Genomic DNA, 11,090 nt, shown 5'->3' on the forward strand with positions numbered 1-11,090 from the left:
TCCACTCAGTTGTGCCTTACAGTTTTGAAAAATTTTTGATCAAACCAAGCAGCAGTCTCTGAGCCATTATTAAACAATGAAAAAAAAAAATCGACGAGAGGGTGGGCGACTCCTCACTCAAAGACTGTCCACAGGCGAATGACGCAACCGACAGGCGTGAAAAAAACTCTCGCATGCCCACGACGGTTCAAGCATGTCTGATGTAATCACACGTGATTCAAATCCATATGGTTTTTGAAAAAAATAATAAGGTCGGATACTTTTCTAATAGACCTTGTATATAGCGCCAATTCACGATAAAATCGTCTCAAGGCACTTCACACAACATAAAAAAAACAATTAAAAATTTAAACACAATAAAAACGACCATAAAAGAAAGACAACCATAGAAGAATACAAGAATAAAAACACATCATAACACTAATGATAAAACAGGGAAAACAAATGAGTCTTTAAACGTGATTTAAAAGTCTCCACAGCGTCCGACTGCCGAATGTGTGCCGGCAGATCGTTCCACAGAGCTGGGGCAGGATAGGAGAAAGCTCTGTGACCTGCAGACTTTTTATTCACCCTGGGAACACACAGAAGTCCTGCACCCTGAGAACGCAGGGCCCGAGCTGGTACATAGGGGCTTACCAGGTCAGCCAGATAGGGAGGTGCAAGTCCATGAACAATTTTAGAAACTAATAACAGTACTTTAAAATCCGATCTTGCAGGAACAGGAAGCCAGTACAGGAACGCCAAAACGGGAGTAATGTGGTCAAACTTTCTGCTTTGTGTCAGAAGTCTGGCAGCAGCATTTTGAGCTAGTTGAAGACCCCTAATCCTGGACTGCGGTAAGCCAGAAAATAGAGCATTACAATAGTCCAATCTAGAAGAGACAAATGCATGAATCAAAGTCTCAGCATCAGCCATAGACAGGATGGGACGAATCTTCGCTATAGTTCGCAAATGGAAGAAAGCAGTCCTTGTAATGTCTCTAATGTGGAGATCAAAGGACAACGTAGGATCAAAAATTACTCCAAGGTTCCTCACTTTATCCGTGTGTTATCCGTATAACACACGGACCTAAGCTAAGTGCTAGCTGATCAAATTGATGCCGATACCTCGCTGGACCAAGAACCATAACTTCAGTCTTATCAGAATTTAAAAGTAGGAAGTTAATAGACATCCAACTTCTTACTGATGCAAGGCAATCTTCCAAAGATTTTATGTGAGTGAGATTACCAGCAGTTATTGGCATGTACAATTGAATGTCATCAGCATAGCAATGAAAGGGAATCCCAAAGCGCCGCAGTATATTCCTGAGGGGTGCTACATAAAGGGATCCTAAAACGGATCCCTGAGGAACCCCAAACTAAATAAATAAGAATAAATCATTGTCATCCATATGAAATGTTAGCCAGTAGTTACACTGCTACCACCCCACAACGTTATGCTTAGTTGTTTTTCGGTTGTTTTGAGAACCAGTGCTGACAGTTTTTGTTTCCTTGATTTTTACACTAGGCCAGCCTAGTGTGACATTTTTCATTAATTTATTATTCATTAATTGCTCATTATTATTGCACCAAAGTGCAAATAGTAAAATACAAAATGTATGGTATTTGTTTTAAATTCAGTGAAATGGAGAAAAGTTACACAAACATGGGTCTACAAAGAATGCAATGCCATACAAAGTTAATTATGTTGTTTCATTCCAAATAGGCCCATTTATTGTGTGTGTGTGTGTGTGTGTGTGTGTGTGTGTGTGTGTGTGTGTGGTAGGCAGGAGTGCCTGATAATGCAAGTTTGGCTGCTATTAAGATTCCACATATTAAATGGCCGATTAACTGGCCACTGCATTTTATCTTCTGCAAACATGTTTAAAGACAACGTTATTGGTGCTGGATTTGGTGGACCCTTTGCAACAGTATTTTCCCCTGATGATTTGGTATGCATTCTCCTTTTTCTCTTGGCTATGAAAAACTGAGCATACCACTGTATTAGTGCAGCCTTCATTCATTGTTTCTCCATTCATTGTTTTTATAGCACATTAACTGAACCAAAGCTGAAATAGAAAGAGTAAAGTACGCTACAATAAAATAAGTATACATGTCGAACGTTGTATGAAGTCAAGTAGACTGCGATAAAAAGTAAAATGTGGATGTCTCAATAAGTAGCCTATTCCAAACTGAGTTTTAAATTCACACAAAAATAACTAGACCATGAGCCATTATGCTAATGCCTACCTACCTAGGGATGGGTATCGAGAACCGGTTCCTTTCGGGTATCGTTAAGAAATGATTCGATCCACTGACCTCAATAAGCTTTGTGCTTAACGATTCTGTTATCGGTCCTTCAGAGTGGCCGTTGTTTTGGCGGGTGTGTGTCAGGAAAATGATCATTTCTCTACATTGATTACAGACCCTGCAGCGGGTCCTTAATCAACTTTTCTGCAGCGCGGCTTTGCTTTGAAACCTGAACCAATCGAAGCGTGGTTCGCAGATTGAAGCAATGCTTCGGTCGATTGCTTCGTTTATTTCTTTCTTTCGCTTAATTTTCCCCCGCTAAAACCCTAAAGAGCATATGTCTGAGTATTATTTACCTTTTAAATGTTAAACCGACCTGTTATGGTCTTCTGAAACAGTTGATAAATGTATTTTATAACTTAAAAACGGGAGCGATGCTAACGCGTTGGCATGTCTATGGCATTTTCAATGTTAAAAGTTAGCATTTAGCAATTGCAGCCGTCATCACGTTCGGGTGCATTTGTTTTCAAATTGTAATATTCTTTAAATTTATTTTTGCTTATATATTAATAATCTAATGATTATTATATACAATTTTAGAGAAAGAGACAAAAAGAACCTGAAGAGAAACACAACAGAAAATATATAATAGCAACTAACATAAATAAATACATACATACAGAAATAAGTGTTTCCTGTGAACACCAAGTGACTCTTACACCTCCATTTCATCCATGTCTTATTTAAGTTTAATGACAGTTTGTTTCGGTCAAACCATATTTTCAGTTTGTTAATTTCTTCAGTGATTTCCTCCAGAACTTTCTGCCAAACTAGAAAACTGCTGCATCCTAGTAAGAGCAGAATACTACTGGAATGAATTTGAATAAGGAAAGTTGTATTTTTTTTTCCTCACCTAAATGGATTCAGGACTCACTCCAGTTTTTTGTCTGGAATAGTCCCAGATTGCATTTCAGAGCTTCTAGAATTGAAACATTTTCGTGCAGGTGGTGTTGGGGGGGTAATTTTGGGTTTCAGCTTTTTTTGTTTTTCACCACTTTCATCCCTGAATATGAGTTGTGATTCACTTTTGTGCGGATTAAAGTTACTAACTGGGACTCCTGTCTTGTTGCGAGAAAGAAACGAGAATCATCCTCTGTTCTGTTCACACAGCTCCAAACGTTGAGCGGCTCTCTGACAAGTCAAGATAGAATGATAGAATTCAGTCTGAATTAATAACTTCAAAGCGAAACACAGTTTTGTTTATTTTTATTTATGTCCAGAGATCAAGGATACAGTGACTAATTTCATATTTATTTACTTTAAGACTCAAGGAAATACATAGAAATCCTGTAAAGCCTACTTTTAGTACAAAATTCACGAGGTATCGATAAGGGAATTGATAATGGCATCGATATCGATAAAACCTTATCAATACCCATCCCTATACCTGCCATTCAGAGGTAAATGGCTGGGCTATTAAGGCCAATTATGTGTGCATTCTGGCTTGACCAGTTTTTGTAACAGACAAAGCAGCTACAGCAACACTTTGCAAGTCCAATAGATTGCCTTGCCGGCTGATTGGCCACCAGGTTGCCTGACGTGGTGGGGGGTGTGGCTGTGAAGACATGGATAATTGGGCTGATCGCAATGAACAGAATCAATTGCCTTCGGACGCAGAGAGCACCTTTTGGATTCTGCTTGACGACAAGACCTGGAATTCACTCTTGAAAAGGTAACATTCATTTTTGTTGACTAGTTATCACCCCAATAGAGCGCTTCGCTCTCAGACTGCAGGCTTACTTGTAGTTCCTAGGGTTTGTAAGAGTAGAATGGGAGGCACAGCCTTCAGCTTTCAGGCTCCTCTCCTGTGGAACCAGCTCCCAATTCGGATCAGGGAGACAGACACCCTCTCTACTTTTAAGATTAGGCTTAAAACTTTTTTGCTAAAGCTTATAGTTAGGGCTGGATCAGGTGACCCTGAACCATCCCTTAGTTATGCTGCTATAGACTTAGACTGCTGAGTGTTTCTTTCTCTTTTTGCTCTGTATGCACCACTCTGCATTTAATCATTAGTGATTGATCTCTGCTCCCCTCCACAGCATGTCTTTTTCCTGGTTCTCTCCCTCAGCCCCAACCAGTCCCAGCAGAAGACTGCCCCTCCCTGAGCCTGGTTCTGCTGGAGGTTTCTTCCTGTTAAAAGGGAGTTTTTCCTTCCCACTGTCGCCAAGTGCTTGCTCACAGGGGGTCGTTTTGACCGTTGGGGTTTTTAAGTAATTATTGTATGGCCTTGCCTTACAATATAAAGCGCCTTGGGGCAACTGTTTGTTGTGATTTGGCGCTATATAAATAAAATTGATTGATTGATTGAGTTAAAGGTGCACTGTGTAGGATGGTGGACAGAGTAGGTATACTATGGCAACTATGGCATACTATGCTCATTGAAACTGTGCTGCCTATTGCCAAATTTGATCTTTTCATGAACATTTACTAAATACTAAACTAATATTTACTACTATGACCAAAGTACAGTAAGTACTGGAGCTAAAAATGTCTATTTCTGGAAAATCAAAATAGCAGCCATGGAGAAGATCCACCTTTTCATGTATGAAAAGTGCAATTTTCCCAGTCAGAGTTTGATGGTGGTGGCAAGTATTTGTGAAAAAGGTAACATTTGTGACTGGGCAGCATGAATTCTGGAAAGAAACTGCTAAAAATATTACACAGTGCACCTTTAAAGACTAGCTTATATACACTGTCATTGGCTGGAGCTTCACTGCTCTTTTGCAGTATTGTTCCTTGTGAAATCTTTACAAATTTGATCAATGTTAAAGGGTGGCACAATAGGCTTGAAATTTTAAATGGCAGTAAAGGCGTTTTTAGCAAAATCAGTGAAATGTGTGTTTTTGGACTATTTTGATCAAAAGTAGTTCTGAGAACCATTTGGCAGAATGCTCCAGTTGTCTTTCCACGTCCCCAGATTTGAAATCCCTAGTGCATGTTTTTGCAGCCTTTATTTAGCAAGGTTTTAGCCCCTATGCACTAATCCTTTAGCCATGTTTTGGGTGTTTGATGTTCAGGGGAAGTGGAAAGACAACTGGAGCATTCTTCCAAATGTCTTTATTACTAGCTTTGATCAAAACAGCCTCAAAACAAACTTTGCTCAGATAAAAACACACATTCACTGCATTTCATAATTGTAAGCTTACTGTGTAACATTCAATTTAACATGAATTGAATTTGCTAGAAATCTGCAAGGAAATTATGGTAGTGCAAAGGAACAATACTGCAAGTGCAGAGTGGAATTTTGCAAAGTTGTAATTTTCAAGGGGCGTTTGATGCAGCCTAATCTATATTGGTCTGTTAGACCATTGTTTTGTTACACATTGGTTTTGCTTTCCTGCTCGATTGAATGCAATGCTACGGTCATATGTCACACATATTCTTACCTCATCCCCAATTTAATCCTGTGTGTATTTTTGTCAAGTGCAAGTATGGTTGCAAACTGAAACACCGTGTTTAAATTTATGTTGGTGCTGTAATGTATTTAAATTTTCCCCGTTTTTCATTGTACAGGTACACATTGTTTGCATTGTACTGCATGGTACTGCATTGCAGATAATGAGTTCAAAGACGCTGGCCAGACAGACCTACACAAAGGAATGGAAGAGGGCGCAGCGAGAGGTGTTGAATGTGCGAGCACTGGTGCGTGCCCAGCTGGATGCAGGAGATGCAGTAAACAGAGCAGAGGAGTCTGCACGAGCTGCAGGAAGCAGGGAAGAGCAGGCTGTGTGAGATGCAGCAAGGACAGGCCAGGCTCTGCAAGAAGCAGATCAACAACCTCATGGACCTCAACACACGCCAGAGATACAACCGGTGGAGATTGAAGAACGACCAGACGAGTTCATGGGAGAGCCAACAAGTTCGGTCAACAGCTCGGAGCAGGACAGCAGCAGTGATGGATCTGCATTGGACACAGAAATGTGGGACACACCTACCAATGACACATAGAACAAGGAAAACAACCCACAGAGCTCATTTAGGAACATGTTACAACAATGGGCCTTGAAACACCACATCCCACACTCTCCACTTGATGAACCTCTTGTCAGATTAAAAGCCAATGGTCACCCAGAGCTACCCTCAACAGCCACAACCTTGTTATCAACCCCAACAGATATCAGGTCAACAACACTATCAGGGCTGGAGTGTGTCCACTTTGGATTGAGGAGAACCATCAAAGAACAACTCAAACACTACGCTGAGGAGGTTCTGAAAGAACTAAACACGCTGGAGTTGTCGCTCAACATTGATGGCCTTCCACTGTTCAGAAGTAGCAAGAACACTCTAGGGCCTATTTTGTGTGCAAGCCACCTGTCTCCAACCTGTGTTTTCCCTGTAACCTTAACATCTGGACCATCCAAACCTACAGATTTGGAGTTTCTTAATGTTGTGGTTGCAGAAATGCAGGATCTGCTGGAAAATGGAATTCAAGGGAAGACTGTGGTGTTGCGTTGTGTTGTATGCGATGCACTAGCCAAGGCAATGGTCAAAGCGACCAAACTGTGTACTGGATACAATGGCTGTGACAAATGTACACAGACAGGGCTATGGGTGGACAGACGTGTAACATACCCAGATGTTTGTAACACCATGTGAACCAACGAGATGTTCAGAACAGAAATGTCTGCCAAGAAGGACAAGGGCCACACTGTTTCCCCATTTTTGGAACTTCCCATTGATCTGATCAAAATGTTTCCCACTGACTACATGCATCAAGCTTGTTTGGGCGTTATGAAGAAGCTGCTGGTGGAATGGGTGAGGGGAAGCAGGCGGGTAAGACTGTCTGCTGGACAGATCCAAGAGATCAGCAGAAGACTGTGTGGATTGAAGCAATCCATGCCAAGTTGCTTTACCAGGAAGCCTCGGAGCTTGGAAGAAGTGGATCACTGGAAGGCTACTGAGCTGCGTCAGTTTGCACTGTACACAGGAAAACTAGTGCTCAAGGACATTCTCCACAATGATCTGTACATGCATTTCATGGCTTTCAGCATAGCACTGAATATTTTGGTTTCTCCAAACCTGGCACGCAAGCACGCAGACTACAGCAGAGGACTAATGGAGTATTTTGTGGCAAAGACAGCAGACCTGTATGGCCACCACTTCATGGTGTACAATGTCCATGCCATGCTCCATTTAACAGATGACGCAGAAAACTTTGGATCTCTGGATGCATGCAGAGCCTTCCAGTTTGAGAACTACTTGGGGCAGCTGAAACGTCTGGCCAGATCCGGAAGAAGACCACTTATTCAAGTGGCCAAAAGGCTCTCGGAGATGGAACAGGGTCCAAGCAGCACAGCTCCAGCACAAAAAAAGAAAATTGGAAGACCCAACAATGCCTACATCTTAGCAGGTGACAAATGCTGTGAGGCCATTGAGGAGAGGAATGACAAGGTGTTTGAAAAGGTGGATCCTCTGTTCACAAATCCTTGTGATTCAAGAATCATCGGATGTTTCAGAGTGAAAAAGAGAGACTGTTTAATGAAGCTGTTGCCAGAACGTGAACTCACAACACAGGCTGTGATGATTGAGGAGACACAGACACAAACAAATGTTTTCTTGACGGTCCTACATGATTTTTAGGTTTTTAACTTGACTTTTTACCTTTTTTATACCTTGACTTGACTGTGAATGTTTTTGATGCTGTGTACTGTATATACGTAGAATTGAATAACAACTGCATTATATAAACAGCTGACACAGTCTTTGGAAATTCAATTTGTAACATATATAGGGCTCTTTTTCTATGCTAATTTTGCCTTTTTTTTTAAATTAACAGATGAGTTTCACTGTGGTTGAGTTTATGGATAGTGCAATGGCAGTGGTGCCATCCACATGGCTGGAGACGACTGCTCAAGTAAGCGGTTTATAGTTTTTTTTCTCTTTTCATTTTAGAGTTTTTTTTTCCCACCACACTGATTTCACATATGATTTTCTTTTTTTTTTTTGACCAAACGGGGGCTTACAGTGCTCATGGACAAACGTGAATGTCCGTAAGCGGGTGATGAACCTTGCTGCGCCCAACATCAGCTGGGCGAAACATCCTATTAGGAAAGTATGGCACACAACAGGTGAGCTATCTTTGCTATGCACTATATTGAAAAGATTCAGAATTCTTTCTATGCATGGAAATACAGCTTTGATCTTCTACTTGCTCAAAAATCATCTCCTTACACAGACAACTACGAGCTGGCAGACAAGAAATGTCTGCAATACATGGAGAATTCATGCCCAGAGATTGATGATGGCACAGCCAATAACGGAAAAAGAGTGCGCAGGCCTCCCCGGACATATTCCTCCAGTGAGGGTAAGGCCTCTTCAGTACAGACTGAATTATGTACACAATTCAATATTTGTTTCCCTGTCGGTACAAATTATGGTCTTTCTTTGCAGATGAGTCGCCTCCACAGCCAAGTGAAAGTCCAGTGGGTAAGTTTGTCAAATCATCTTACGTAGCTTGGTGCCAATATCTTTGCAGAATAACCCAATGCATGTTATCTGATTAATCTAATTGGTTCTTTGTTTTCTTTTCAGATCTACACATGCCTCCACCACCATCATCTAAGCTTTTTTCCAGTTGTGTGATGTATTAGCATGGGTTTCTGTTTTGAAATTACATTCATAAGAATCCCACCATAAAATAAATGACATTCGTGTCATCTTTCTATTCAGATGTGCCAACGCCTCACAGCCGTGTAGCCGCCAGTCCCTCAACCCATGCACCCAGCCGTCGGACATTGGAAGACTCATATATTGAGGAACAAACATCATCCCAGGCAGTTGAGGGTATATTTGCTTTGAATTTTATATTTACTATCTGATTACAAGTTCCTAACCAAGAAAGCAAACACTAAATTTTCTTTTCAAAAACTTCAGGAATGACCCATGGCGAAGAGGAGGGGGCTTCAGGCATGGCTGTCCTAATAAAGCATAAGTACTTCATACACACTTGATGCTCACACAGGAAAAGTGTATTGGGTATAAAACTACAATGAATTTCATCTCAATTCTACCTTTAGTCATGGAGGAAACGAAGAGGCTCCTATTGAGAACAACAGATGATTTAAAAAGTAGTAAGTACTATATACACACATTTTCACATATTACAAGTATATTAAGTTCAAAAACTAATATGAATTCTATCAAAAATTCACCTAGCAATGGAAGAGCACATGGGGCGTATGACAAGGAGGATGGAGGGTATGGAGAAGAAGTCTGAGATGTTGGAGGCTGCTGTGGTCTCAAACCAGCCTCAGCCTCCTCTGCAGGAAGAGGTGCTGTTGGGTCAATGCAGTGCAGTGGAGGAGCTGGAGGAGCTAGACAGGAGTCTGGCTCAACCAGACAGAAGGAACCAAATGGTAATTAATTGGTCATAATTATATATGAAAATGTATGTATTGCATGTAATGTATTTGATTTGACTAATGAAAGTAGACCACATAAGCTCTCCACATTCGTTTTCATTTCATCGTTTGTTTTGGTTTTTGTTTTTTGTAGAAACGTTTCCTTGAAAGCCTGGGAGGGGCGAATCCAGGGGCCGCCGTTCACCGTATTCTACGCCAGGTGGCAACCAACCACGTCCTGGGGCAGTACAGCCTGAGGGGGAGGAGAGTAAAAAAGGCATTCCAGAACCTGGCCTTTTGCAAAGTTATAACAGGTAAGTTTAACGGGTATATTTTCCAAATCAGTGTTATGCCAAGTTTGATTGAGATTTAAATGTGTAACTTTTTTTAACTTCTATTTGTAGAGGCCTGCATGCAGAACTTCCCTGTCATGAAGGTAGCAGATATTGAGGAGTGCATTGGGCATGCACTGAAGTTTGCACCACACAGATGGTAAATTAAACTTCAGTCTGTCTTTTATCAATCGCTGAATAGTCACAATAATTAAATGAAACATTGGCACTAAGTTGGTTTAAACTTTTTGTTTCTTATTCTTTTTAGGTCAGCTGGTCCTCAAGACTGAAAACGCACACCAAAATTTGCACCCGCACCCGTTTTTGCCATTTTTATTATTTCTTGTATTATATATATATATTTTTTTTTTTTTTTTTTGCTTTGATTGTATTTTATTTCGAAATAGTATTATAATGTTGCACTGTTACCCTCTTATCCATGTTGTATTCCTGATATTTTTCTATTAAACATTCTCGTCCTGCAACATTTGCCTGGTCATTCATCACTGCTTATGCACTGAAGTAAATAGCTATCATGCATGCAAAACTTTTACAATGAATTACAAACTACAGAAATATGACAACATTATGGGAAAGAACATCCATTCATCCATCCATCCATCTTCTACCGCTTAGTCCAATTAAGGGTCGCGGGGGGCTGGAGCCTATCCCAGCAGTCATAGAGCGCGAGGCGGGGTACACCAACAAGGTTACTAGAATGTAGTAGGGGAACCAACACATAATAAACAAGGTTGGGGGAACATCAGGAGCACGTCTAGGGAACCAAATATGTAACCAACAAGGTTATGGGAACCATATGGGAACACTGAGGGAACAAACATGACATGAAGAAGAATAAAGGGACGGTGTGAGAACAGTTAGGGAACCAAATGGGAACCACATGCGTAACGTTCTGAGAACCAAAATTAAACTTTCTTGCCAACCAAGTGAGAACCAAAAACGACTTTCAGGGAACGTAGCAAGAACCGAACCGGAACCAAGGGCTCATGTTCCAGGAACGTTCTGGGAACCGAAAATTGTTAGTAGGGAGGTTGAACAAAATGCTTAATATCCCTAAAAAAGCTTAATATCTAGCTTGCTGTGTCAACTTGACATATGTTACGATGATT

At 40.9% G+C, this 11,090-nt stretch overlaps 1 long non-coding RNA gene across 1 annotated transcript; it reads left to right on the forward strand.

The window, feature by feature from the left end:
* The first annotated feature begins 8,975 nt into the window (after window positions 1–8,975).
* Window positions 8,976–9,568, forward strand: LOC117513208. The gene is made up of 4 exons (XR_004561481.1): window positions 8,976–9,071; window positions 9,162–9,219; window positions 9,305–9,358; window positions 9,444–9,568. It is a non-coding gene; the product is annotated as an uncharacterized LOC117513208 (long non-coding RNA).
* Window positions 9,569–11,090: the final 1,522 nt, after the last annotated feature.

This window comes from Thalassophryne amazonica, chromosome 7 (genome assembly GCF_902500255.1).
Source record: "Thalassophryne amazonica chromosome 7, fThaAma1.1, whole genome shotgun sequence".
Taxonomy (NCBI): Eukaryota; Metazoa; Chordata; class Actinopteri; order Batrachoidiformes; family Batrachoididae; genus Thalassophryne; species Thalassophryne amazonica.